The sequence below is a fragment of the Pristiophorus japonicus genome, chromosome 17, assembly GCF_044704955.1.
Source record: "Pristiophorus japonicus isolate sPriJap1 chromosome 17, sPriJap1.hap1, whole genome shotgun sequence".
NCBI classification, from domain to species: Eukaryota; Metazoa; Chordata; class Chondrichthyes; family Pristiophoridae; genus Pristiophorus; species Pristiophorus japonicus.
The window spans coordinates 57,237,614-57,264,470 of record NC_091993.1 but is presented as its reverse complement, the minus strand read 5'-3'; the positions used below and the strand labels follow the sequence as shown (position 1 = coordinate 57,264,470).

General features: G+C 46.7%; 1 protein-coding gene across 1 annotated transcript in view; it reads right to left on the bottom strand.

The window, feature by feature from the left end:
• The window catches only part of LOC139227753 (uro-adherence factor A-like), a 64,977-nt gene extending 49,927 nt beyond the window's left edge, over positions 1–15,050 (bottom strand). Inside the window, exon 1 of the mRNA XM_070858750.1 lies at positions 14,951–15,050. The gene's annotated coding sequence lies outside the window, so the exon portion shown is untranslated. The remainder of the gene's footprint in view (positions 1–14,950) is intronic.
• Between the last annotated feature and the right edge of the window lie 11,807 nt (positions 15,051–26,857).

The window sequence follows — 26,857 nt, the reverse complement described above, 5'->3', positions numbered from 1 at the left end:
CCCCTCATCTCGGTCCTAAATGGCTTGATCCCGGTCTGGACGTGGAATGGGTCTATGGTGGATCCATTGGTCAGGATGGTGACAAACTTTTGAGGTCAGCCGAATCTGAGGAGGACTTTCCATAATCCTTCATGGTTGACAGTGTCGATGGCTTTTGTGAGGTCAAAGAAGGCCATGTACAAGGGTTGGTGCTGTTCCCTGCATTTCTCTTGCATCTGCCACGCGGTGAAGATCATGTCTGTAGTGCCCCTTAGTGGACAAAATGCGCATTGTGACTCTGGAGGAGCTCTTCAGCCACAGGAAGAAGACAATTGAGGAGGATTCTTGCGATCACTTTATCACTTTCCCAGTGGTTGACAGCAGGCAGATTCCTCTGTAGTTCCCGCAGTTGGGCTTGTTTGAGGTAATGACCTTTCATCAGAAAATGGTATACATATGTAGCTGCACCCACGACAATCTGGGCATTATATTTAAAAACAACAACAACAACTTCTATTTATATAGCACCTTTAACGAAGTAAAATGTCCCAAGGCGCTTCACAGCAGTGTTATAAGACAAAACAGACAAACTTAACAACGAGCCACATGAGAAGAAATCTTGGCAGGTGACCAAAAGCTTGGTTAAAGAGGTAGGTTTTAAGGAGTGTTTTAAAGGAGTTAAGAGAGGTAGAGAAGTGGAGAGGTTTAGACAGGGAGTTCCAGAGCTTGGGGCCCAGGCAGCTGAAGGCACGGCCACCGATGGTTGAGTGATTATAATCAGGGATGCTCAAGAGGGCAGAATTAAAGGAGTGCAGACATGTCGGAGGATTGTGGGGCTGGAGGAAATTACAGAGATAGGGAGAGGCGAGGCCATGGATGAATTTGTAAACTAGGATGAGAATTTTGAAATTGAGACATTCCTTAACCGTGAGTCAATGTAGGACAGCGAGCACAGGGCATGATGGGTGTGCAGCGTATGTGTGGATATACGTGCACAACTGCACACATATGTGTAACTGCATAGGTGGGGGAGAAATGTCTGTGTATATCTGCAGTTGTGTGCAATGCCAAGGTTTGTGAAACTTGTATTAGCAAGGCTAATTTGAATTGATGCAAGCCCTGATGTTGAGTGACAGTCACCGCCAATTGAGAACAGTTGGTGAACAAACAGCTAGTCTGTTCCTCAAAACCAACATTCAGCAATTGCGGATAAGCATGAAGAATATTTAACAGGAAGGAACACATGTCATACTCCTACCTAGAATAGGCCAACTCTTTATTAAAACGCTTAGCAGAAGTATGTCAGGCATTGAAGTAAAGGGTCTGTAATGACATCCACCTGGTCCAATGGGCCTGAATCTCCAATATTAGTCTGATATCAAACTGCACTCGGTAATATCACAATCAATGATTGTTTAAGAAAATATTGGAAGGAGAGAGATTACATTTAGTTTAATCATTGACTGTCTCGTTAAAATAACCTTGCTTAGGTTCACACTGGGTGTGCAGTAGTGTAATACACAGGCTAAGACTGTATAATACACAGGGTGGGACTGTATAATACACAGGGTGGGACTGTATAATACACAGGGATGGACTGTATGATACACAGGGTGGGACTGTATGATACACAGGGTCGGACTCTATAATACACAGGGTAGGACTGTATAATACACAGGGTGGGACTGTATAATACAGGGTCAGACTGTATAATACACAGGGTCAGACTGTGTAATACACAGGGTGAGACTGTGTAATACACAGGGTCAGACTGTATAATACACAGGGTGGGACTGTATAATACACAGGGTGGGACTGTATAATACACAGGGTGGGGCTGTATAATACAGTGTGGTGCTGTATAATACAGGGTGGAACTGTATAATACACAAGGTCGGACTGTATAATACAGAATGGGGCTGTATAATACACAGGGTGGGGCTGTATAATACACAGGGTCAGACTGTATAATACACAGGGTCAGATTGTATAATACACAGGGTGCGAATGTATAATACACAGGGTGGGACTGTATAATACACAGGGTGGGACTGTATAATACACAGGGTGGGATTGTATAATACACAGGGTAAGACCGTATAATACACAGGGTCAGACAGTATAATACACAGGGTGGGACTGTATAATACACAGGGTGGGACTGTATAATACATGGGCTGGGACTGAATAATACACAGCGTGGGACTGTATAATACACAGGGTGGGACTGTATAGTACACAGGGTCAGACTGTGTAATACACAGGGTCAGACTGTATAATACACAGGGTGAGACTGTATAATACACAGGGTGGGACTGTATAATGCACACGGTCAGACTGTATAATACACAGGGTGGGGCTGTATAATACACAGGGTCAGACTGTATAATACACAGGGTCAGATTGTACAATACACAGGATGGGACTGTATAATACACAGGGTCAGACTGTATAATACACAGGGTCAGACTGTATAATACACAGGGTGGGACTGTATAATACACAGGGTCAGACTGTATAATACAGTGTGAGACTGTATAATACACAGGGTGCGACTGTATAATACACAGGGTGGGACTGTATAATACACAGGGTGGGACTGTATAATACACAGGGTGGGATTGTATAATACACAGGGTAAGACCGTATAATACACAGGGTCAGACAGTATAATACACAGGATGGGGCTGTATAATACACAGGGTGGAACTGTATAATACACAGGGTCGGACTGTATAATAGAGTGGGGCTGTATAATACACAGGGTGGGGCTGTATAATACACAGCGTCAGACTGTATAATACACAGGGTGGTGCTGTATAATACACATGGTCAGACTGTATAATACACAGGGTGGAACTGTATAATACACGGGGTTAGACTGTATAATACATGGGGTGGGACTGTATAATACACGGGGTGGGACTGTATAATACACGGGGTCAGACTGTATAATACACAGGGTGGGACTGTATAATACACAGGGTCAGACTGTATAATACACAGGGTGAGACTGTAGAATACACAGTGTCGGAATGTAGAATACACAGGGTCAGACTGTATAATACACAGGGTGGGACTGTATAATAGTGTCGGACCGTGTAATACACAGGGTGGGACTATACAATACACAGGGTGAGACTGTATAATACACAGGGTCAGACTGTATAATACACAGGGTGAGACTGTATAATCCATAGGGTCAGACTGTATATTACACAGGGTGGGACTGTATATTACACAGGGTCAGACTGTATAACACACAAGGTGTGGGAACGTTTAATGTCCGGATTACCTGGAATTAATGCCAAGTATTAATCCTTCTCGGAGAATGTCCTTCCTAACAATTCATTGCTTGATACCTGCTTGTGTTTTTTCTGCCTTTGAATTGCAAAGCGGGTAAGTTCCGTCTCATTGATCTGTGAATGTTCCACCTCCATCATTTGCCACTCTCCTCACACCTTAGTCTCCGCAGATCAATGCTGAAAGCTGGTTATCCGGACTCGACACCATTTCCCAGCTCGATTAATTGGGCGGCCCTCTAGTTACTGGAGCGTGAAGCCGGGGCTCCAAGTGGGGCCTGACAAAGACCTGGTTTGATCTTGGGACATGCTCTGCGGGTTTGCTTTCTGTTGTCTTCATTCCTTCTTCCCCGAAATGACACGACAGGTTGCTGAGTGCGCTATTAGTCTCTGAAATGTGCTGCCATCTCTCTATCCGTTCATTGTTTGCCTTTAATTGTTTAATATTTTAACCGGATTGTGAAAATGATGAGTCTATTCGCTCTCTGTCCTTTGCCAAGTTACCCGAGGCGCGTGTAAATCCCAGCCCATCCCAGTGCGACGGAGTACAGACAGCTGCTGAGTGTGAAATGTCCCTTATCTGACTGTTTAACGGATCGAAATCCTTCTGCTAAATTGTACCTCCATCCACTGTCTCTACTGCACGCCATAGTTTGCACTGGTCTGTAACATTTACATGCCACAGTTAGAGTGATATCGGAATGACAGCACGGAAACAGGCCGTGGGCCCAACCAGGTCCGATTGGTGTTCATTCTGTAGACGAGCCATCGTCTGAATCTCATGCAGCTGCCTCTTCCATAACCCTTCATCACTTTCATTCAACAAGCTTTCTAACCTATTCTCTGCTTCAATCACTAACTGCTGCACTGCATCCACAGCCTCCGAACCCTTTGTAAACATCCTCATGCTCTCTGCCCTAAAGCTGCTATATTTAATCGTATATCTATTGTCCCAAAGCTGCTATATTTAATCGTATATCTATTGTCCTAAAGCTGCTATATTTAATCGTATATCTATTGTTCAAAGCTGCTATATTTAATCGTATATCTATTGTTCCAAAGCTGCTATATTTAATCGTATATCTATTGTCCTAAAGCTGCTATATTTAATCGTATATCTATTGCCCTAAAGCTGCTATATTTAATCTTATATCTATAGAATAATGGATTGTACAGCACAGAAGGAAGGCATTCTGCCCACAGTGCCGGCTCTGTGAAAGAGCTTCCCAATAAGTTCCACTCACCGGCTGTTTCCCCATAACCCTGCAACTTTTTATTCCTTTCCAAGTATTTATGCAATTCCCTTTTGAAAGTTATTCCACCACCCTTTCAGGAAGTGCATTGCAGATCACAACTCGCTGCATACAATTGTGTTTCCTCTTGTGGCCAATCACCTTCGCTCCTTATTTACTCTAGCAAAACATTTCAAGATTTTCAACACGTTTATCCAATCACCACTTAGTCTTCTCTGTTCTAAGCCATTGTCCATGGTTTGAGGCTGGACCAGACTGCTCGCAACCTCAGTGTCCCAGCTTCCGATCCCATATCTCCATCACCAAGGCCACCTATCTGCACCTTCTGTAATATCCCATCTCCGTCCCTGCCTCAGCTCATCTGCTGCTGAAACCCTCATCCATGCAACTGTTGCCTCCACACTCGGTAAATATCTAAACATCTGCTGTCCCTACCCTCACTCACACCAAGTCCGATCACCCCTGTACTCACTCGCCTACATTGGCTCCTGGTTCAGCAATGCCTCGATTTTAAAATGATCATCCACATGTTCAACTCCCTCCATAGCCTCGACCCTCCCTATCCCTGTACCTCCGCCAGCTTTACAGCACTCCGACAACTCTGCCTTCCTTCAATTCCGGACTTTTGCGCGACCCTTGGTTCCTTAGCTCCACCGTTGGCGGCCTTACCTTCAGCCAGTTAAAAATGTTGGTATATTTTATCAATGGCCATGTGTAGTGGCCAGGTCAGGAAAGTGAGGTGTCCGCTCCGAATCCTGTCACCGAGGTATTGCAATAATCACCAGCTCTACTCAAACTCAACCCTTGCAGGGGTTCGGATCTGATCCTCGGATTGGCCCGAGAGCAACATGACGTCATACAGCTCATGACGCAATGATCTGATGCAGAGTGACAGCATTCAAGTGACATCATCTGAGCGTCATAACCCACGAAAGCTCAAGCAATCTCATCACCGAGGTATATCACAATGAGGGAAATGCACCTTCAAAGTGGTATATTCTGCAAAAGGGCAAATTGTAGCGTCCAGTGCACCGTGCCCTGTAACACAGGGGACGATCGGCTAGCCACGGTTCCCGTTATATCACATCCTCCAATTATCGGCGCCGACCAGACAGCGATAGTGAGACCATGATCTCACTGAATGGCCGAACAGGCTCGAGGGGCTGAATGGCCGACTCCTGTTCCTGTGACCAAACTCTGAAGCCCATGCAAGAGGAGGTCTGTTTTTGTGCACTTTCCCACCGAACATGTTGTCAGAATTGTGGCATGTGTCCGGCAGTTTGTGTGTAAGATCAGGAAGGCCATGTCTACAATGTACTCACCACATTACCGCCGAACCACACTGGCAGCTCCCTGGCGCACGCCAGGTCCCACTCCCTCTCCACCGAATCTGTTTGCACTGTTGTCAGTGCCTCTATATCTTTTCTATAATATGGAGACCAGAATAGTTCACAGGTTGTGGTCTAACCAAGGTTCTATACAAGTTGAACGTAATTTCCCTGCTTTACAGTTCTATCCCTCTAGAAATTAAGCGCGTGGTTTGCTTATTTATGACCCTATTAACCTGCGTGGCTACTTCTGGTAATTTGTGTATATGTGCCCGAGATCCCTTTGCTCCTCTACACCATTTAGACTCTTATTTTCCAAGGATTATGTAGCCACCTTAGTCTTACTACCAAAATGCACCGCCTGATATTAAAATTAATTTTTCCATTTACATTTTCATTCTCCAAGTATATTAATGCCAGTCTTTTTTACGATTAAATATAGCCTCCAATTTGGTGTCACCTGCAAATATTTGAAATTTTTCTCCCAATTCCAGAGTTGAAATCGTTTGTGGAAATGCAGAATAACAGCGCAGATTCCCGTGGAACACCACTTCACACCTTTTGTCTCGAAGCTGCAATTTTAAAATGGCCTGAACCCACACACAACCCATTTCAGAATAGGTTGGCAGTTTGCAAAGCAACATTGTGTTTCTCTCCTGTAAGCTAGAGGTCTTTTGCGCCTGGAACAATACTCACTCTGTTCGCAGTTTGACTGGCAAAGAGTCAGGTTTATGAGCAGCAGCGTCACCATGCCTAACACCGAGACATTGGGCAGGTATTACAACCACGCACGGCGGCTGAGAACGGAAATGGTACCTTCCACCTTTTTGAGGGGGAGGGGGATAAATTATTTATTATGATCTCTCATTTGGCTGTTTCATTTTCAGAGAGCGTTTCTCTAGTGAACCTAGTAACCTAGTGAAGGACAGTCCAGTGGCTGAGATAACTGCAGTCACCTCTTCCTGGTTAGCAATGTGGGGAGGGATCCTTCATTCTACCCATGTGGGAGCTGCGTGCGCCTGACGGCTGTAGTCTAGTGTGGAAGGAGGGCTGAACCCGTATATCCAGGTGCTGTGGGGAAGGCCCGCCTACCCAGCTGCATTTGTCAGTCTTTGCCTCATTTTGATGCCTGCCTGGGTTTGAAGGTCTCTGCAATACTTTGGCAAGAGCACACCTTTCGTTGTACCGGAGCTTATTGACAGATGTGCAGTGGGAGCCTTGGCAGAACATCATTCTCCAGCCCGCAGCACTGGCGCAGAATGCTTTAGGAGCAGAGGGACATAGGAACAGAAGTAGGCCATTCATCCCCTCGAGGCTGTTCCATTGGATTATCTGTATCTTAAATTCATCAACCCGTCTTGGTTCCGTTACCCTTAAAGGGCAGTTCCTCCTGAATGTTTACATTGTCTGTCACCCTAATGTAATTCTGTCTCTTGTGGAATGTTGTGGACAAATCGAACGTGAACGTTGCATTGCTAACGTGGGGAAATCTAACCGGTGACTGCGTATGAACTTGGCCACATTGAGTACTTCTCCAGCTTGCAGTGCATCTGCCTGATCCAGCTTGTACTCTTCGACGTCATTGTAAAACTCTTTGCATCAGTACTTTAAATGAACTGTAGAACAAATATTTGTGTTAGGATCAAAATTCTCAGCAAACTTTGACCCTTCGCCTTAAGTTCGGGTCAAGGACAGGCCGCGATTGCGTCACCTTCCCCCGACTGCAGCCTGGAGGAAACGCGCTACATTCACCTGGTGGGGGAATCCCAAAATGTCACCAATTGGATTTCATTACAAGTGAAACACGTGGTTCAGAACTGTTAAGAAAATGTGTTGTTTTGTAAAAACAAATGTCAAATAACGCCAACGCCGCCATTTCAGCTCACATCTTGAGGCTGCGATCCTCATCCTCAATATCCGCTCCACTTGGAAACGCAGACCATTCAGAAATGGACATGTTTATTTGTAACACCTAAAGCTCTGATTGGGTCCTATTGATCAGAAGTCCTGATTGCTGATTGGTCCCCTTTTTTTTTTGAAATTCGTAGCCAATCGTTCCAATTCTTTGTCAAATCACAAACGCCAGAGGTCACCTTGCACACGCCAAGGATCACTCTGCGCCAATGCTCTTAGCCAAAAGGCCTAGAGCCACTGCACCGTTCCTGGAAGTACTGCAATACCAGGTTCGTGCCATGGAGGTGGATGGGTCAGGTCCCGCTCAGCAGTTTCTCTGGAATGTGTAATTAGAACCGCCTGCCGAGGTAATCAGTGACTTTGCAAAGTGTAATTCGAGCCATTCTAACAATTTCTCCAGACAGCATAGAGCTCACTTGGAACAGAACTCACTCTCACGTTTTAAGACTTCTCTCACCGCCTCCCCTCCCCCTTAGATTCATGAGCTCCCCGCAACAAGTTCCTGACCTGGCCCCCAAGCCGCCCTGCTATCGATGGGGCATTGTATGTGGGTCACAGATTGTTAACAGGTTTATTAGGAAGGACATTAGCTTGCATGATGTGGAATCTATATGGGTAGAGCTGCAGAACACCAAAGGGCAAAACACGTTAGTGGGAGTTGTTTACAGACCTCCAAACAGTAGTAGTGATGTTGGGGAGGGCATCAAACAGGAAATTAGGGGTGCATACAATAAAGGTGCAGCAGTTATCATGGGTGACTTTAATATGCATATAGATTGGGCTAACCAAACTGGAAGCAATACAGTGGAGGAGGATTTCCAGGAGTGCATAAGGAATGGTTTTCTAGACCAATATGTCGAGGAACCAACTAGGGGGAGGCCATCTTAGACTGGGTGTTGTGTAATGAGAGAGGATTAATTAGCAATCTCGTTGTGCGAGGCCCCTTGGGGAAGAGTGACCATAATATGGTGGAATTCTACATTAGGATGGAGAATGAAACAGTTAATTCAGAGACCATGGTCCAGAACTTAAGGAAGGGCAACTTTGAAGGTAAGAGGCATGAATTGTCTAGGATAGATTGGCAAATGATACTTAAGGGGCAGACATTTAGAGACCGCATGGATGAACTACAAGAATTGTACATCGCTGTCTGGCGTAAAAATAAAAAAGGGAAGGTGGCTCAACCGTGGCTTTCAAGGGAAATCAGGGATAGTATTAAAGAAAAGGAAGTGGCATACAAATTGGCCAGAAATAGCAGCGAACCCAGGGATTAGGAGAATTTTAGAACTCAGCAGAGGAGGACAAAGGGTTCGATTAGGGCAGGGAAAATAGAGTACGAGAGGAAGCTTGCAGGGAACATTAAAATGGACTGCAAAAGCTTCTATGGATATGTAAAGAAAAAAAGGTTAGTAAAGACAAACGTAGGTCCCCTGCAGTCAGAATCAGGGGAAGTCATAACGGGGAACAAAGAAATGGCAGACCAATTGAACAAGTACTTTGGTTCGGTATTCACTAAGGAGGACACAAACAACCTTCCAGATATAAAAGGGGTCAGAGGGTCTAGTAAGAAGGAGGCACTGAGGGAAATCCTTATTAGTCGGGAAATTGTGTTGGGGAAATTGATGGGATTGAAGGCCGATAAATCCCCAAGGCCAGAGTACATAAGGAGGTGGCCTTGGAAATAGCGGATGCATTGACAATCATTTTCTAACATTCCATAGACTCTGGATCAGTTCCTATGGAGTGGAGGGTAGCCAATGTAACAACACATTTTTAAAAAGGAGGGAGAGAGAAAACAGGGAATTATAGACCAGTTAGCCTGACATCAGTAGTGGGCAAAATGATGGAATCAATTATTAAGGATGTTATAGCAGCGCATTTGGAAAGAGGTGACATGATAGGTCCAAGTCAGCATGGATTTGTGAAAGGGAAATCATGCTTGACAAATCTTCTGGAATTTTTTGAGGATATTTCCAGTAGAGTGGACAAGGGAGAACCAGTTGATGTGGTATATTTGGACTTTGAGAAGGCTTTCAACAAGGTCCCACACAAGAGATTAATGTGCAAAGTTAATGCACATGGGATTGGGGTAGTGTGCTGACGTGGATTGAGAACTGGTTGTCAGACAGGAAGCAAAGAGTAGGAGTAAATGGGTACTTTTCAGAATGGCAGGCAGTGACTCGTGGGGTACCGCAAGGTTCTGTGCTGGGGCCTTAGCTATTTACATTGTACATTAATGATTTAGACGAGGGGATTAAATGTAGTGTCTCTACATTTGCGGATGACACTAAGTTGGGTGGCAGTGTGAGCTGCGAGGAGGATGCTATGATGCTGCAGAGTGACTTGGATTGGTTAGGTGAGTGGGCAAATGCATGGCAGATGAAGTATAATGTGGATAAATGTGAGGTTATCCACTTTGGTGGTAAAAACAGAGAGACAGACTATTATCTGAATGGTGACAGATTAGGAAAAGGGGAGGTGCAATGAGACCTGGGTGTCATGGTATATCAGTCATTGAAGGTTGGCATGCAGGTACAGCAGGCGGTTCAGAAAGCAAATGGCATGTTGGCCTTCATAGCGAGGGGATTTGAGTGCAGGGGCAGGGAGATGTTACTACATTTTTACAGGGCCTTGGTGAGGCCACACCTGGAGTATTGTGTACAGTTCTGGTCTCCTAACTTGAGGAAGGACATTCTTGCTATTGAGGGAGTGCAGCGAAGGGTCACCAGACTGATTCTCGGAATGGCAGGACTGACATATCAAGAAAGATTGGATCAACTGGACTTGTATTCACTGGAGTTCAGAAGAATGAGGGCGGAATCTCATAGAAACGTTTAAAATTCTGATGGGTTTAGACAGGTTAGATGCAGGAAGAATGTTCCCAAAGTTGGGGAAGTCCAGAACCAGGGGTCACAGTCTGAGGATAAGGGGTAAACCATTTAGGACTGAGATGAGGAGAAACTTCTGGTGAACCTGTGGAATTCTCTACCACAGAAAGTTGTTGAAGCCAATTCACTAAACATATTCAAAAAGGAGTTAGATGTAGTCCTTACTACTAGGGGGATCAAGGGGTATGGCGAGAAAGCAGGAATGAGGTACTGAAATTGCATGTTCAGCCATGAACTCATTGAATGGCGGTGCAGGCTCGAAGGGCCAAATGGCCTACTCCTGCACCTAGTTTCTATGTTTTCCCCCTCCCTCTTTCCCCCTCCCCAGTCTCTCTCTCTCTTTCTCACCACCCCCTCTCTCTCCCCACACCAGTCTCTTTCCCCACACCAGTCTCTCTCTCTCTCTCCCCCCTCTCTGCACCTGTCTCTCTCTCTCTCCCTCCCTCTCTGCCCCAGTCTCTCTCTCCCTCCCTCTCTCTTTGCCCCAGTCCCTCTCTCCCTCCCTCTCTGCCCTAATCTCTCTCTCTCTCCCTCTCTGCCTTAGTCTCTCTCTCTCTCTGCCCGCGTCTCCCTCTCTCTCTGCCCTAGTTTCTCTCTCTCTGCCCCAATTTCTCTCTCTCTCTCTCTGCCCCAATCTCTCTCTCTCTCTCTCTCCCCAGTCTCTCTCTCTCTGCCCCGTTTCTCTCTCTCTCTCTCTACCATAGTCTCTCTCTCTCTGCCCGAGTCTCCCTCTCTCTCTGCTCCCATCTCTCCCTTTCTTTCTGCCTGCTCCCTCTCTCTCTCTCTCTGCCCCCTCTCTTTCTCTCTGCCTCCTCCCTCTCTCTCTCTACTCCCTCTCTCTCTACCCCCTCTCTCTCTCTACCCCCCTCTCTCTCTCTGCCCCCTCTCTGCCTCTCTCTCTCTCTCTCTGCCCCCTCCCTCTCTGCCCCCTCCCTCTCTCTGCTCCCTCTCTCTCTCTGCCCCCTCTCTTTCTCTCTGCCTCCTCCCTCTCTCTCTCTAACCCCTCTCTCTCTGCCCCCTCCCTCTCTCGGCCCCTCTCTCTCTCTGTCTCCCTCTCTCTCTCTCTGCCCCTCTCTCTCTTTCCACCTCTGATTTTCTCCCCCACAGAAGGCACCGAAAATGTCCGTGTCGATAATCGGGGCAATACTCCAGGCGAGAGTGCTGGCGGCTCCATTGATATAACCATTGACTTTCGATGGATGGCCCAGACCGCGGCAGGCTCACACTCCAGCGCCACGTGATGCGTTTCGGCCCCACTTCCGGCTTCCTGGTCTATCCCCAATGCGCATGCGCGACCGGATCGCATGCGCACAAGGAGGAGTCACTGCGGCCAAAAATTGCGCTCGCGGGGCGCTGGCAATCGGAGGGGCACCGCTCCTAGTGCCACAATGCGCAGGCGAGGCAGCCCCTGGCATCGGGCTGAAACACGCGAGCTAACAGTGCGTTTCCTTTCAAATGGGTTAATGTTTCTTCAGCGCAGACAGCGCTGCTGAACTGGTCCAGGGTCAGCTCGATCAGAGGCGGCCCAGATCCCCAGCACCACACGCCACTACAGCCAGCTATTACTGAGCACTGTTTCCGACCAGACAGCCAGCCATGCAGAAACATGGGTCTTGTGGTTTCTCATTCTGTCTCTTGTGGCTGCTTTACACAGGCTGCTGTCACTCAGTGTTCAACTTGGCAACAGAAGCTTGAAATAAAACTCTCATTGCCTGCCCTGTACTCATCTCTCACTTTCACACACCCAGCCATGGTTTAAGGGCCTGCTTAGGCAGATATCCCCCACAATAGAGCAGTCACTTATTTGGAATGACGGGTTTCCCGCTGTCACATCCTTTCAACGCGAATGACTTTGATTCCCCATTGCCTTTCTGGGAGTCCTTCGGTCCCCATACTTTCTCGCCTGTCAGAGGAACAGGAGTGGGCCAGCTGGCCCCTCGAGCTTGCTTTGCCATTCAATGAGATCGTGGCTGGCCTGTAGCTGGGCTCCTGTCAATTAAATGTTCCCACTCTTTCAAATGGCAGTAATGAAACAGTGCTTAAAAACAAATCACTATCATAGAATCATACAGCACAGAATCATACATCGTGGCCGTGCTGGCTCTCTGAAAGCTATCCAATTAGTCCCACACCCCTATCCCCAAAGTCCTGCATTTTTCTTCCTTATTAATTATTCATCCATTTCCCTTTTGAAAGTTACTATTGAATCTGCTTCCATCACTCTTTCAGGCAGTGCATTCCAGATCGCAACCACTTTGAAAAGTTTCCCTGAAATTGCATCTAAATTCCAATATGAACAAAGAAAGACTTGCATTTATATAGCGCCTTTCACAACCACCGGACACCACTGTTGTAATGTGGGAAACACAGCAGTCAACTTGCGCATAACAAGCTCCCACACACAGCAATGTGATAATGACCAGAAAATCTGTTTTTGATATGTTGATTGAAGGATAAATATTGGGCAGGACATCAGGGATAATTTCCCTGCTCTTCTTCGAAATAGTGGCCATAGAATCTTTTACGCGCACTTGAGAGGGCAGACTTGGTCTAATATCTCATCCAAAAGACAGCATCTCCGACAGTGCAGCACTCCCTCAGCATTACACTGGAGTGTCACCTTAGACTTGAACCCACAACCTTCTGACTCAGAGGCGAGTGTGCTGCCCACTGAGCCACAGCTGACACTAGAGCGGAACCAAAGTAAATTGCAACGAATATGTGAAATGAACTCGGAGCTGGAGCAGTCAGCAGTAAATCTCCTGCCCATTTACTTTGGAACTCACCCTCCCCTTCACTCTTGTCAAGATAAATATTTCTCAGCTGAAAGGGTCACATTCTGCTCAACTGCTTTGTTAAGTCTGGCCGTGCAGGTTGCCAGCTCACGTACAAGCCTTTCAGTCCCCTTGCAAACTGCCGCCCTTCCTGTCCCAGCTGTGCACACACTTAAAACACACCAGCTGCATTTGGTAAGGGTTAGAATGCACCTCTGGCAAACAGCTGGCACTTGTGAAATATATCGTGTGGTAAATGGATTTTACGTCTGTGTTCAGTTGGGAGAGAAAAAAGGAAAAGAAAAGACTTGTATTTATTTAGCCTTTCACCAGCTCAGGAAGCCCCAAAGCGCTTTACAGCCAATGAAGTACTTTTGAAGATCCCATATGACCAGATCATCTTTTTCAGTGATGTTGATTGAGGGATAAATATTGGTCAGGACACCACGGATAACTCTGCTGCTGTTCTTCTAAATGGGACCTTTTACTTCCATCTGAGAGGGGAGACGGGGCCTCGGATTAACGTCTCATCTGAAAGACGGCACTTCCGACAGTGCAGCGCTCCCTCAGCAATTCCCTGTAGTGTTAGCCTGGATTATGGACTCAAGTCGCTGGAGTGGGACATGAAGCCAAGATCTGTGACTCCGTGAAGAGGCTGCTACACGCTGTGCTGACACAGGGAAGCCTGACGTTTGCAGTAGTTTGAAAGGCTGTCACGTGGGGCTGCCTGCAACACCCACCTGACCCATCAGACTGAACAAACCTGTGGAGCAAAATGTGACCTTTTCACTTCAGTAAATTGACCCACTATCCACTGGGGCCAGCTGGGGACTTTGTAAACCAAACCTTTAGCTATTGGTAATGTTATCAAATGGAGCTGGTTGGTATCAAAAATAACCCGAGGATTGAACACTTACAGTACACTCACTCATTCACACAGGGCAAGTCGAAGGGAGCTTAGCTTGAAGCAACTTGATACCAATTTAAAATAGGGAAACGCTAAACCACAAAAACATATACATAGCCTGGAACATACTGAACCAAGTCCCCAGCCGAGGCTATGCAAAGCCACAGCTCCATCTGTACCTCGCTCTAATCCGCCAGGCGTGCTCTACCCAAATGACAAGCTGTTGTGTCACCACTTGTGATACATAGGCCCCTATTTTCCCCATCAAATTGACGCCCAGTGACCTTTTTTGGTGTGGATGGACAGTTCTAATTTTCCCCAATGTTTGGGCCAGAGTGTTTGGCGCCAGATATTACGTTAAAATATCTGTTAAAAAGTGATTACGTTAAAAAGTGATTACGTGCCGTTTCCGGCCATTAATTATTGCCCCCACCACCAATTTTTTTTTAAATGGCGCACAGAGACATTAGAGACCACTTGGAAAAACCCTCCCTTCACTTTACGAAATCGGCACTGGCCCACTTCTACCTCTGGCCAAAGGTCCTCCACGCTTATCTGAGCAAATAACTGGAGGTTAAAAGTAAACCAGGCAAGATAAAACTTACTGGTGTGCCTTTTCCATGGATGAGAAAACTGCAGGCAAGTTTAAAAAAGATCTTCCATAACAGCCATTTCCCTCGAAGTCCCAACTCCAGGCACATCAAAACCTTCAGAGGAACCTCTGAAGACCAAACTGCATGGAAAATCACATCAAAAAGAGCCTTCAGAAAACATTCAGAGGAACATTTTCCTCCGTAGAGAAAACTCCAGGCACACTGCGACATTCGGAAGAGCCTTCTCCACACAGCGGACCCGACCCGCTCCTATCCCTGGCCGACAGCGCAACAAACTCCAGGCATCACTGCATTACATTAAAGGCTGGACATTGATTTTTGTTTTTAAATAGTCTCCCTTACATTTGCCTCAGTTTGTATTTGAAGACAGCGTTGCAATGCTTAGGTTGACCTGAATAAACAATAATATAAAATGCTATTATCCACTAGAATAGGGTCTGATCACATAGCTATGTTTACTACCTTGTATTGAAACTTGCCTAACGACAACTTGATTCCAAATCAGATGTTCTTACTGATTAAAATTAATCATTGATTGATTGGTGTAGACCTTATTAGAATCTCTAAAATGACTGGACTCTCTGTAATAGTTATTGCAAAGAGCCTGGTCACATATGAATTGAGCATAATAAAATGTGTCTGTTTGTTTGTGCCACCAGTCTCCGACGATTCATTAACTGCCTCAGATTGGGTTACATTTGAAAATCCTGACTTTACAAGATTACATACTACTACCAAGGTGTTCATGGATCTTGACTTGTTCAGGGTCACTGATACATGTGTTGCAGGACATAGGTACATGTATCAGTGACCCAGAACAAGTCAGGATCCATGAACGCCTTAGTAATACAAGGGGTTCGAGGGTCGAGCGAAAAGGAGGAATTGAAGAAAATCCTTATTAGTCCAGGAAATTGTGTTAGGGAAATTGATGGGATTGAAGGCCGATAAATCCCCAGGGCCTGATAGGCTGCATCCCAGAGTACTTAAGGAAGTGGCCCGAGAAATAGTGGATGCATTGGTCATCATTTTCCAACATTCTATTGACTCAGGATCAGTTCCGATGGACTGGAGGGTAGCTAATGGAATACAATTTTTTTTAAAAGGAGGGAGAGAGAAAACAGGGAACTATAGACCAGTTAGCCTGACATCGGTGGTGGGAAAAATTTTTGAATCAATTATTAAAGATGAAATAGCAGCACATTTGAAAAGCAGTGACAGGATTAGTCCAAGTCAGCATGGATTTATGAAAGGGAAATCATTCTTGACAAATCATCTAGAATTTTTTGAGGATGTAACAAGTAGAGTGGACAAAGGAGAACCAGTGGATGTGGTGTATTTGGACTTTCAAAAGGCTTTTGACAAGGTCCCCCACAAGAGATTAATGTGCAAAATTAAAGCATATGGTATTGGGGGTAATGTATTGACGTGGATAGAAAACTGGTTGGCAGACAGGAAGCAGAGAGTTGCAATAAATGGGTCCTTTTCAGAATGGCAGGCAGTGACTAGTGTGGTGCCGCAGGGTTCAGTGCTGGGACCACAGCTATTTACAATATACATCAATGATTTAGATTAAGGAATTGAATGTAATATCTCCAAGTTTGCAGATGACACTAAGCTGGGTGGCGGTGTGAGCTGTGAGGAGGATGCTAAGAGGTTGCAGGGTGACTTGGACAGATTAGGTGAGTGGGCAAATGCATGGCAGATGTAGTATAATGTGGATAAATGTGAGGTTATCCACTTTGGTGGCAAAAACAGGAAGAAAGAATATTATCTGAATGGTGACAGATTAGGAAAAGTGGAGATGCAACCAGACCTGGGTGTCATGGTACATCAGTCATTGAAGGTTGGCATGCAGGTACAGCAGGCGGTGAAGAAGGCAAATGACATGTTGGCCTTCATAGTTAGAGGATTTGAGTATAGGAGCAGGGAGGTGTTACTGCAGTTGTACAGAGCCTTGGTGAAGCCACACCTAGAATATTGTGTCCAGTTTTGGTCTCCTAATCTGAGAAGGACGTTCTTGCTATTGAGGGAGTACAACGAAGGTTCACCAGACTGATTCCCAGGATGGCAGGACTGACACATGAGGAGAGACTGGATCAACTGGGCTTGTATCCACTGGAGTTTAGAAGAATGAGAGGGGATCTCATAGGAACATATAAAATTCTGATGGGATTGGACAGGTTAGAGGCAGGAAGAATGTTCCCATTGCTGGGAAATTCCAGAACCAGGGGTCACAGTCTAAGAATAAGGGGTAGGCCATTTAGGACCGAGATGAGGAGAAACTTCTTCACTCAGAGAGTGGTTAACCTGTGGAATTCTCTACCGCAGAAAGTTGTTGAGACCAGTTCGTTAGATATATTCAAAAGCGAGTTAGATATGGCCCTTATGGCCAAAGGGATCAAGGGGTATGGAGAGAAAGCAGGAAAGGGGTACTGAGGTTGAATGATCAGCCATGATCTTATTGAATGGCGGTGCAGTCTCGAAGGGCTGAATGGCCTGCTCCTGCACCTAATTTCTATGTTTCTATGTTTCTATGTTTACTCGAACCTGCCCCTGTTTCATTTTCACTTATTGTTACAAGGAAGGAGACCATTTGGCCTGTCGAATCTAAAAAGATTGTCTAATGCTGGATTAAAAAAATAATTTACAGGATTCAGGTTAAATGTCCAAAATAAATATGTTTATTAAACATTTGTATAATACAGTTGTACTTAGCTTAACTTAACTTATCTTTTAACTTTAATAAAATTCGTGTCAAACTTTTCAATGAAAAAACAAACAAACAAACAAACAAGCCATCCCTCCTCCCACTTCGCGCTGAGTGCCACTTCCTGCCCCTGTTGATGCCACTACCCCTACCTGTGCCCGTTGTTGCAGACTTCTGCTTCCTTGCACCCCCACCCCCCCACCCCAAGGTTTTTTCAGTTTTTTTCTGACACATTGCTTGTTAGTGGGTTGTGACTGGGACAGACCTAGCATGTGTCATTGTGGAAGGCCCGGGTTCTGCTTCAGAATCATCCTCAGCCTGTGGATCAACCCCTGACTTTGGTCTGCTGGGTTACAATGTTAGTGGCAGCAATGACAGCCTGGGTGTGCTCCCTTATTGCTGCTACTATCTCTGACATCCTCTCCTTCATCTGTCCCAACAGTCTTGCCAGCTCGAACGACAGTCCCGCAATTTCTCTCCTCACCTCACCCATTCCTCCAGCCAGTGTTGCAACTTCATGTTTCTACCCTCACCCCACCAAAGGTTTCCAGGAGCAATCTCATTGGTCGGATGTTCTCCCCGCTCATCCCCACCAAGTGTCCTATGTTCCCTGCATTCTGTTCAGCTCTCCCTCCCACCCTCCTCTGCCATCTCCCAGGTGTGGCTTGCTGCGACACACTGGGACTACAGCCTCAGACGGTATACCTTGAAATGTCGGGTTGGTTGATTCGCTCAGGAAAAGGCTTGGAATCCTCGAGGGGTTCACCATCTCCAATTCCAGTGTAACCATCTCGGTATCGGAGTCTTTCTGCTGCCCTTCAGTCTCCTGATGCGGATTATCTGGACTGGCCGCTTCCTGAACATGCTCTTCTTCTACTTCAGGTGCACCTTCTGTCTCCTCCTGATGTGCAACATCTGCAAAACATAACAGGGATGCTTGGTTAGCAGCAGGGAGGAAGCGGAATCGTAGCCAGCACATGCAGTACTTAACATTTAGCCAACCCAGACTGTGCAATTTGCAGCGCTTACCCTCTCTTGGTAAACCGGGCCCAGCTTCCGTGTTGGTGGTTGATCTTCTCCTGTGAGGTTTAATCATTGACGCGATCTTCTGTTCCATGGCTGTTAGTTGCAGCTTACTTGCTGGACCTCCTCCAGTTTGTGACCGTTCTCAGTTGATCTGTGACACCATCTTCTGCAAAGATGAAAATAGAACTTTTGAAGAGAGGGTCCATCTGCACATACACACACACACACACACACACACACACACATGAATCACATTTACAGATGTTATTGCAGTGCATAAGTATAAATATAAATGTAAATAAATTGAAATAAAAATATTACTTACAGTCGCTGCTTGCCTGAGGCTGTGACACTTCTTTTTGATTTGTGCACCGCTTCCCATCTACTCTCAGTTATGTCTGTGCGAAATCTCTTGGCCCTTACAGCTTCCCCTTCTCCATCTCCATCTCTGAACCTCTCGCCTTCTCTGCCCCCTTCCCTTGCATCCATCTTTTGTTGGAAGCTGTATTTTCTATCTGCAAATCCACCTCTGCCACCAATGGGTTCTCACTGGTGATCCGGACCAGGCAGACCCGACACATGCTGGAGTTTTTTTAAAAGCGCATGCACAGTGAGTATTTTTTTAAGCGCATGTGCAGTGAATTTTCAGCGCACATTAGAAGCTCCTCCCCCTGAAATGGACTCGAGTAGTGTGGCGGTAAAAATAGCTTTAAGTTCGGGGAAACTGTCGGGGTTTTTTTGCCGCTGACAGTGGGGAAATAAACATACCTAAAGGTAAGTGGACGCCAGAAATCTTTATTGGGGAAAATAGGGGCAATGTGTCTTACAGCCTCAAACTATTTTCCATTGGAATCATGCTAGACTAGTACACTCCACATCCGTATAGTGGTTAGTATTCTGCGTTGTGGCTGCAACAACCTCGGTTTGAATCCGAATCACGGCAGTGAGGCACGTAACGTGCAAATTGCATTTTCCTTATTAAAGGAGTTCAGCAGTGATAGAATCAGACAGAGGAGCTCGGTTGTGATTCCAGCCCCAAAGATTTTCAGAATGTGGAATATTTTACCGCAAGTAGTCCTGCAGCCCAGCCAACTTGTACATTTAAGCATTTACCTTGGTCAGGCCCCATCAGGAATCAGTAAAAATAAAAGTATTAATGAAAGAGTCGGAGTAGAACCAGCAAAGGAGCACAGCCAGTGTCTGGACACAGCACATCACAGACACCATGCCCCTAACCCCAGCCTCCTCCAATACCCAGGATTGTATAATAGTGTGGCCCAGGGTACTGTTGCTTCATGACCCTTGCTCAATATTCCTCCTGTATAATTATATCTAATTCAAGCAAAAATATGGCACATTTAACAAAGGAAGTATCTCCCAGACCGGGCTAACACTGGGATGGAACAGTTGAAGCCCATTCCCCGTTGGAACAAAATAGACCATTCAGCCCCTCGAGCTTCATAGAAATCATAGAAAAAATATGACACCAAAGGAGGCCATTCGACCCATCGTGTCCATGCCGGTCGAAAAAGAGCTACCCAGCCGAATCGTACCTTCCAGCTCTCGGTCCGTAGCCCTGTAGGTTACAACACTTCAAGTGCATATCCAAGTACTTTTTAAATGTGGTGAGGGTTTCTGCCTCTACCACCCTTTCAGGCAGAGAGTTCCAGACCCCCACCACCCTCTGGGTGAAGAAATGTTTCCTCATCTCCCCTCTAATCCGTCTACCAACTACTTTAAATCCATGCCCCTTAGTTATTGACCCCTCTACGAAGATAAATAAGTCCTTCCTAACCACTCTATCTAGGCCCCTCATAATTTTATACACCTCAATTAAATCACCCCTCAGCCTCCTCTGTTCCAAGGAAAACAAACCCAGCCTATCCAATCTTTCATCATAGCTAAAATTCTCCAGTCCCAGCAACATCCTCGTAAATCTCCTCTGTACTCTCTCTAGTGCAATCACATTCTACCTGTAATATGGTGACCAGAACTGCACGCAGTACTCTAGCTGTAGCCTAACTAGTATTTTATATAGTTCAAGCATAACCTCCCTGCTCTTGTATTCTATGCCTCGGTTAATAAAAGAAAGCATTCTGTATGCTTTTTTAACTACCTTATCGACCTGTCCTGCTACCTTTAAGGATCTGTGGACCTGCACTCCAAGGTCCCTTTGTTCCTCCAGACCTCTCAGTTTCCTCCCATTTATTGTGTATTCCCTTCCCTTCCCTACCCTTGATCCATCTCCATTAAAACCCTTACCGAACTAAAATTCAAAGTTCAAATATATCCAATCTCAGTTTTGTCCCAGCATCCACAGCCTTTTGGGGGAATGAGTTCCAGATTTAACTGCACTTTTGTGTGAAGATTTTGATTTCACTTCTGAATGACCAAGTTCTAAATTTAAGCTTATGTCCCATTGTTCTGAATTCAGCCACCAAAGGAAATGGTTTTGCTGTATCTATTGAATCAGTTAGTCATTTTAGACCACTACTCAAACATCTGAACTCAAAGGAACACAAGGCTAATCCATGCAACACATCCCCTGGATTTAATCCTTTAAGGTCTGATTGCATTCTGGTGAGTCAGCGCTGCACCCGCTCCATGGCCAATGTATCCTTCTGGTGCACTGCCCAGAAATGAACACAGTGCTCCAGACTATGCACAGTCACTCTGAGGGACACGGTCACTCTGAGGGATATGGTCACTTTGAGGGACATGGTCACTCTGTGAGGCATGGTTACTCTGTGGGGAATGGTCACTCTATGGGGCACGGTCACTCTGAGGTACCTGGTCACTTTGTCGGACTTGGTCACTCTGTGGGGCACGGTCACTCTTTGGGGCATGGTCACTCTGTGGGGGATGGTCACTCTTTGGGGCATGGTCACTCCATGGGGGATGGTCACTCTGTGAGACTAGGTCACTCTATGAGACAAGGTCAATCTATGAGGCATGGTCACTCTATGGGGCATGGTCACTATGAGGCAGGGTCACTCTGTGCGGCATGGTCAGTCTGTGAGGAAGGGTCACTCATGAGGCATGGTCACTCTGTGGGTAACAGTCACTCTGTGGGGCACGGTCACTCTGTGGGGCATGGTCACTCTATGGGGCATGGTCATTCTATGAGGCAGGGTCTCTCTGTTGGGCATGGCCACTCTGTGGGGGATGGTCACTCTGTGAGGCATGGTCACTCTGAGGCACGGTCACTCTGTGAGGAAGGGTCACTCAGAAGTAAGATCACTCAGCGGCATGGTCACTCAGTGAGGCTCGGTCGCTCTATGCGGAAAGTTCAATGTGTGAGGGTCACTGTGTGAGGATCACTGTGAGGGTCACTATGTGAGGGTCAGTATGTGAGGGAGGGTCACTGGGAGGGAGGGTCAGTGTGTGAGAGTCAGTGTCTGAGGGTCAGGGGTCAGTGTGTGAGAGTCAGTGTCTGAGGGTGAGGGGTCAGTGTGTGAGGGTCAGTGTATGAGGGTCAGGGGTCAGTGTGTGGGGCAGGGTCACTGTGTGACAATTTTCAGGGGCCCCTGTATTTCTGGGGGGAGGTGATATTTTACACCTGGAATGTTTAACACTATATATCTCTGTGAGCCTGGAGCTGCCTTTTCGGGTTTACGCGATGACCAAGTGCCTGTGTGTTGCAGCAAATCTCCCCTTACATCGCAGAGTGCAACATTGCTGGCTCCTAGTAACTTGCTAAACGTGTACTGTGGCGGGAGTCTCCCGCTGACCACTGAAACCGGGCCCGGTACAGGACATGGGCAGGGTGTGAACCACAGCGTCTCTCCGGCCCCGGGAACCGGCGGTGCGAGGGCAGTGTGGGGACGGTGCGGGGGCAGTGTGGGGGCGATGTGGGGGCAGTGTGGGGGCGATGCGGGGGCAGTGTGGGCCCCGGGCGGTGTGGGCTCCGGGCGGTGTGGGCCCCGGGAGCGGGCGGTGTGGGCCCCGGGAGCAGGCGGTGTGGGGGCAGTGTGGGGGCGGTGTGGGGGAAGTGTGGGGGCGATGTGGGGGCGATGCGGGGGCGATGTGGGCCCCGGGCGGTGTGGGCCCCGGGAGCGGGCGGTGTGGGCCCCCGGGAGCGGGCGGTGTGGGCCCCGCTCACTGTCAGCACAATGCAGGCAGTGCCAGCCCATTCAGTGAATACACTGAGCCCTGCGAACACCGGAGCCTGTGTGTGGGGGAGGGTGAAGACCCTCACCCATCCCCATTGCTTGGTGGTTGTGACATTTGAAGTCTGACAGAGGGCTCCAGGAGTGGGGCGAGCCTCAGGTTGTGTCAAAGAATGTCTGCCCCCCGCAGTGAAGGTGCTGGGGCCCCTTTCTGAGACAGACACTGCAGGAAACAGCTCATTTCACAATGATGGCTATGGTCTGCTCCTCACACGCACCGCGCACTGGGATTCACAGCCTGGGGGGAGCAGTGGTGTATTTAACCGGATTAAGAAATAGGAGCAGGTGTCGGCCATAGGCCCCTTGAACCTGCTCCGCCATTCAATAAGATCATGGCTGATCCGATCCTAGGCTCAGCTCCACTTCCCCGCCTGCCCCCCATAAGCCTTCACTCCCTTTTCAATATCTGTCTATCTCCACAAATATATTCAATGACCCAGCCTTCACAGCTTTTTGGGCGCAGATTGACGACCCTCTCAGAAGAAATTCCTCCTTATCTCACTTCTAAATGGGCGACCCCTTATTCTGAGACTATGCCCCCTAGTTCTAGATTCCCCCACGAATGGAAACATCCTCTCTCGATCCACCGTGTCGAGCCCCCTCAGTATTTTACATGTTTCAATAAGATCACCTCTCATTTTTCTAAACTCCAATGCATATGGGCACAACCTACTCAACCTATCTTCATAAGTCAACCCACTCATCTGAGGAATCAACCTAGTGAACCTTTTCTGAACAACCTCTAATGCAAGTATATCCTTCCTTAAATACGGAGACCAAACCTGTATGCAATACTCCAGGTGTGGCCTCACCAATACCCTGTACAGTTGTAGCAGGACTTCTCTGCTTTTATACTCTATCCCCCTTGCAATAAAGGCCAACATTCCATTTGCCTTCCTGATTACATGCTGTACCTGCATACTAACTTTTTGTGCATCATGTACAAGGACCCCCAGGTCCCTCTGCACCTCAGCATTTTGTAATCTCTCCCCATTTAAATAATATGTTGCTTTTTTATTCTTTCTACCAAAGTGGATAACCTCACACTTTCCCACATTATACTCCATCTGCCAAATGTTTGCCCACTCACTTAGCCTGTCTATATCCCTTTGCAGATTCTTTGTGTCCTCACAATTTGCTTTCCCACCCATCTTTGTATCATCAGCAAACTTGGCTACATTACACTCGGTCCCTTCATCCAAGTCATTAATATAGTTTGTAAATAGTTGAGGACCTTGCACTGATCCCTGCGGCACCCCACTAGTCACTGTTGGTCAACTGAAAAATGACCCATTTATCCTCTCTGTTTTCTGTCAGTTAGCCAATCCTCTATCCATGCTAATATATTACCCCCAACCCCGTGAACTTTTATCTTGTGCTGTAACCTTTTATGTGGTACCTTGTCGAATGCCTTCTGGAAATCCAAATGCACCACATCCACTGGTTCCCCCTCAGCCACCCTGCTCGTTCCATCTTCAAAGAACTCCAGAAGATTTGTCAAACATGATTTCCCTTTCATAAAACCATGCTGACTCTGCATGACTGTGTTATAGAAACATAGAAACATAGAAAATAGGTGCAGGAGTAGGCCATTTGGCCTTTCTAGCCTGCACCGCCATTCAATGAGTTCATGGTTGAACATGCAACTTCAGTACCCCATTCCTGCTTTCTCACCATACCCCTTGATCCCCTTAGTAGTAAGGACTACATCTAACTCCTTTTTGAATATATTTAGTGAATTGGCCTCAACAACTTTCTGTGGTAGAGAATTCCACAGGTTCACCACTCTCTGGGTGAAGAAGTTCCTCCTCATCTCGGTCTTAAATGGCTTACTCCTTATCCTTAGACTGTGACCCTTGGTTCTGGACTTCCCCAACATTGGGAACATTCTTCCTGCATCTAACCTGTCTAAACCCATCAGAATTTTAAACGTTTCTATGAGGTCCCCTCTCATTCTTCTGAACTCCAGTGAATACAAGCCCAGTTGATCCAGTCTTTCTTGATAGGTCAGTCCCGCCATCCCGGGAATCAGTCTGGTGAACCTTCGCTGCACTCCCTCAATAGCAAGAATATCCTTCCTCAGGTTAGGAGACCAAAACTGTACACAATACTCCAGGTGTGGCCTCACCAATGCCCTGTACAACTGTAGCAACACCTCCCTGCCCCGTACTCAAAATCCCCTCGCTATGAAGGCCAACATGCCATTTGCTTTCTCAACCGCCTGCTGTACCTGCATGCCAACCTTCAGTGACTGATGTACCATGACACCCAGGTCTTGTTGCACCTCCCCTTTTCCTAATCTGTCACCATTCAGATAATAGTCTGTCTCTCTGTTTTTACCACCGAAGTGGATAACCTCACATTTATCCACATTATACTTCATCTGCCATGCATTGGCCCACTCATCTAACCTATCCAAGTCGCTCTGCAGCCTCATAGCATCCTCCTCGCAGCTCACGCTGCCACCTAACTTAGTGTCATCCGCAAATTTGGAGATACTACATTTAATCCCCTCGTCTAAATCATTAATGTACAATCTAAACAGCTGGGGCCCCAGCACAGAACCTTGCGGTACCCCACTAGTCACCGCCTGCCATTCTGAAAAGTACCCATTTACTCCTACTCTTTGCTTCCTGTCTGACAACCAGTTCTCAATCCATGTCAGCACACCAACCCCAATCCCATGTGCTTTAACTTTGCACACTAATCTCTTGTGTGGGACCATGTCAAAAGCCTTCTGAAAGTCCAAATATACCACATCAACTGGTTCTCCCTTGTCCACTCTACTGGAAACATCCTCAAAAAATTCTAGAAGATTTGTCAAGCATGATTTCCCTTTCACAAATCCATGCTGACTTGGACCTATCATGTCACCTCTTTCCAAATGCGCTGCTATGACATCCTTAATAATTGATTCCATCATTTTACCCACTACCGATGTCAGGCTGACCGGTCTATAATTCCCTGTTTTCTCTCTCCCTCCTTTTTTAAAAAGTGGGGTTACATTGGCTACCCTCCACTCGATAGGAACTGATTCAAATTTTATGAGTTTCCAAATCTCCTGTTACTGCTTCCTTAATAAGGGACTCCAGCATTTTCCCAACGACAGATATTAGGCTAACTGGTCTATAGTTTCCTGCCTTCTGTCTCCCTCCTTTTTTACATAGGGGCCTTCCATTTGCGGTTTTCCAATCTGCTGGGGCCTCTCCAGAATCCAGGGAATTTTGGTAGATTGTAACCAAGGCATCCACCATCTCTGCAGCCACTTCTTTTAAGACCCTAGGATGCAGGCCATCAGGTCCAGGGGACTTGTTTGACTTTAGTTCTATTATTTTACTGAGTACTTTTTAGTGATAGTGATTGTATTAAGATACCCCCTCCTTATAGCCCCCTGATTATCTATTATTGGGATGTTTTTCGTGACTTCTACCATAAAGACCGATACAAAATATTTGCTTTGCTCCACTCCTGCGAGGAGGATCGGTCTGATTTCAGCTCAGTCACTGAACTGTGAAAACAACCACTTTCATTTTTATGCCTTTTTAAAATTTGTTCCTGGGATGTGGGCGTCGCTGGTAAGGCCGGCATTTATTGCCCATCCCTAATTGCCCTTGTGGTGATGTGAGCCATCTTCTTGAACCGCTGCAGTCCGTGTGGTGATGGTGCTCAGTGCTGGTAGGGAGGGAGTTCCAGGATGAAGGAACTGCCGATATATTTCCAAGTCATAAGAACATAAGAAATAGGAGCAGGAGTCGGCCATTCGGCCCCTCAAGCCTGCTCCATCATTCAATAAGATCATGGCTGATCTGATGTTGGCCTCAACTCCACTTCCCTGTCCGCTCCCCATAACCCTTCACTAGCTTATTGTTCAAAAATCTGTCAGGATGGTATGCAAATTGATGGGGAACATGGAGGTGATGGTGTTCCCATGCACCTGCTGTCCTTGTCCTTCTACATGGTAGAGGTCACGGGTTTGGGAGGTGCTGCCGAAGAAGC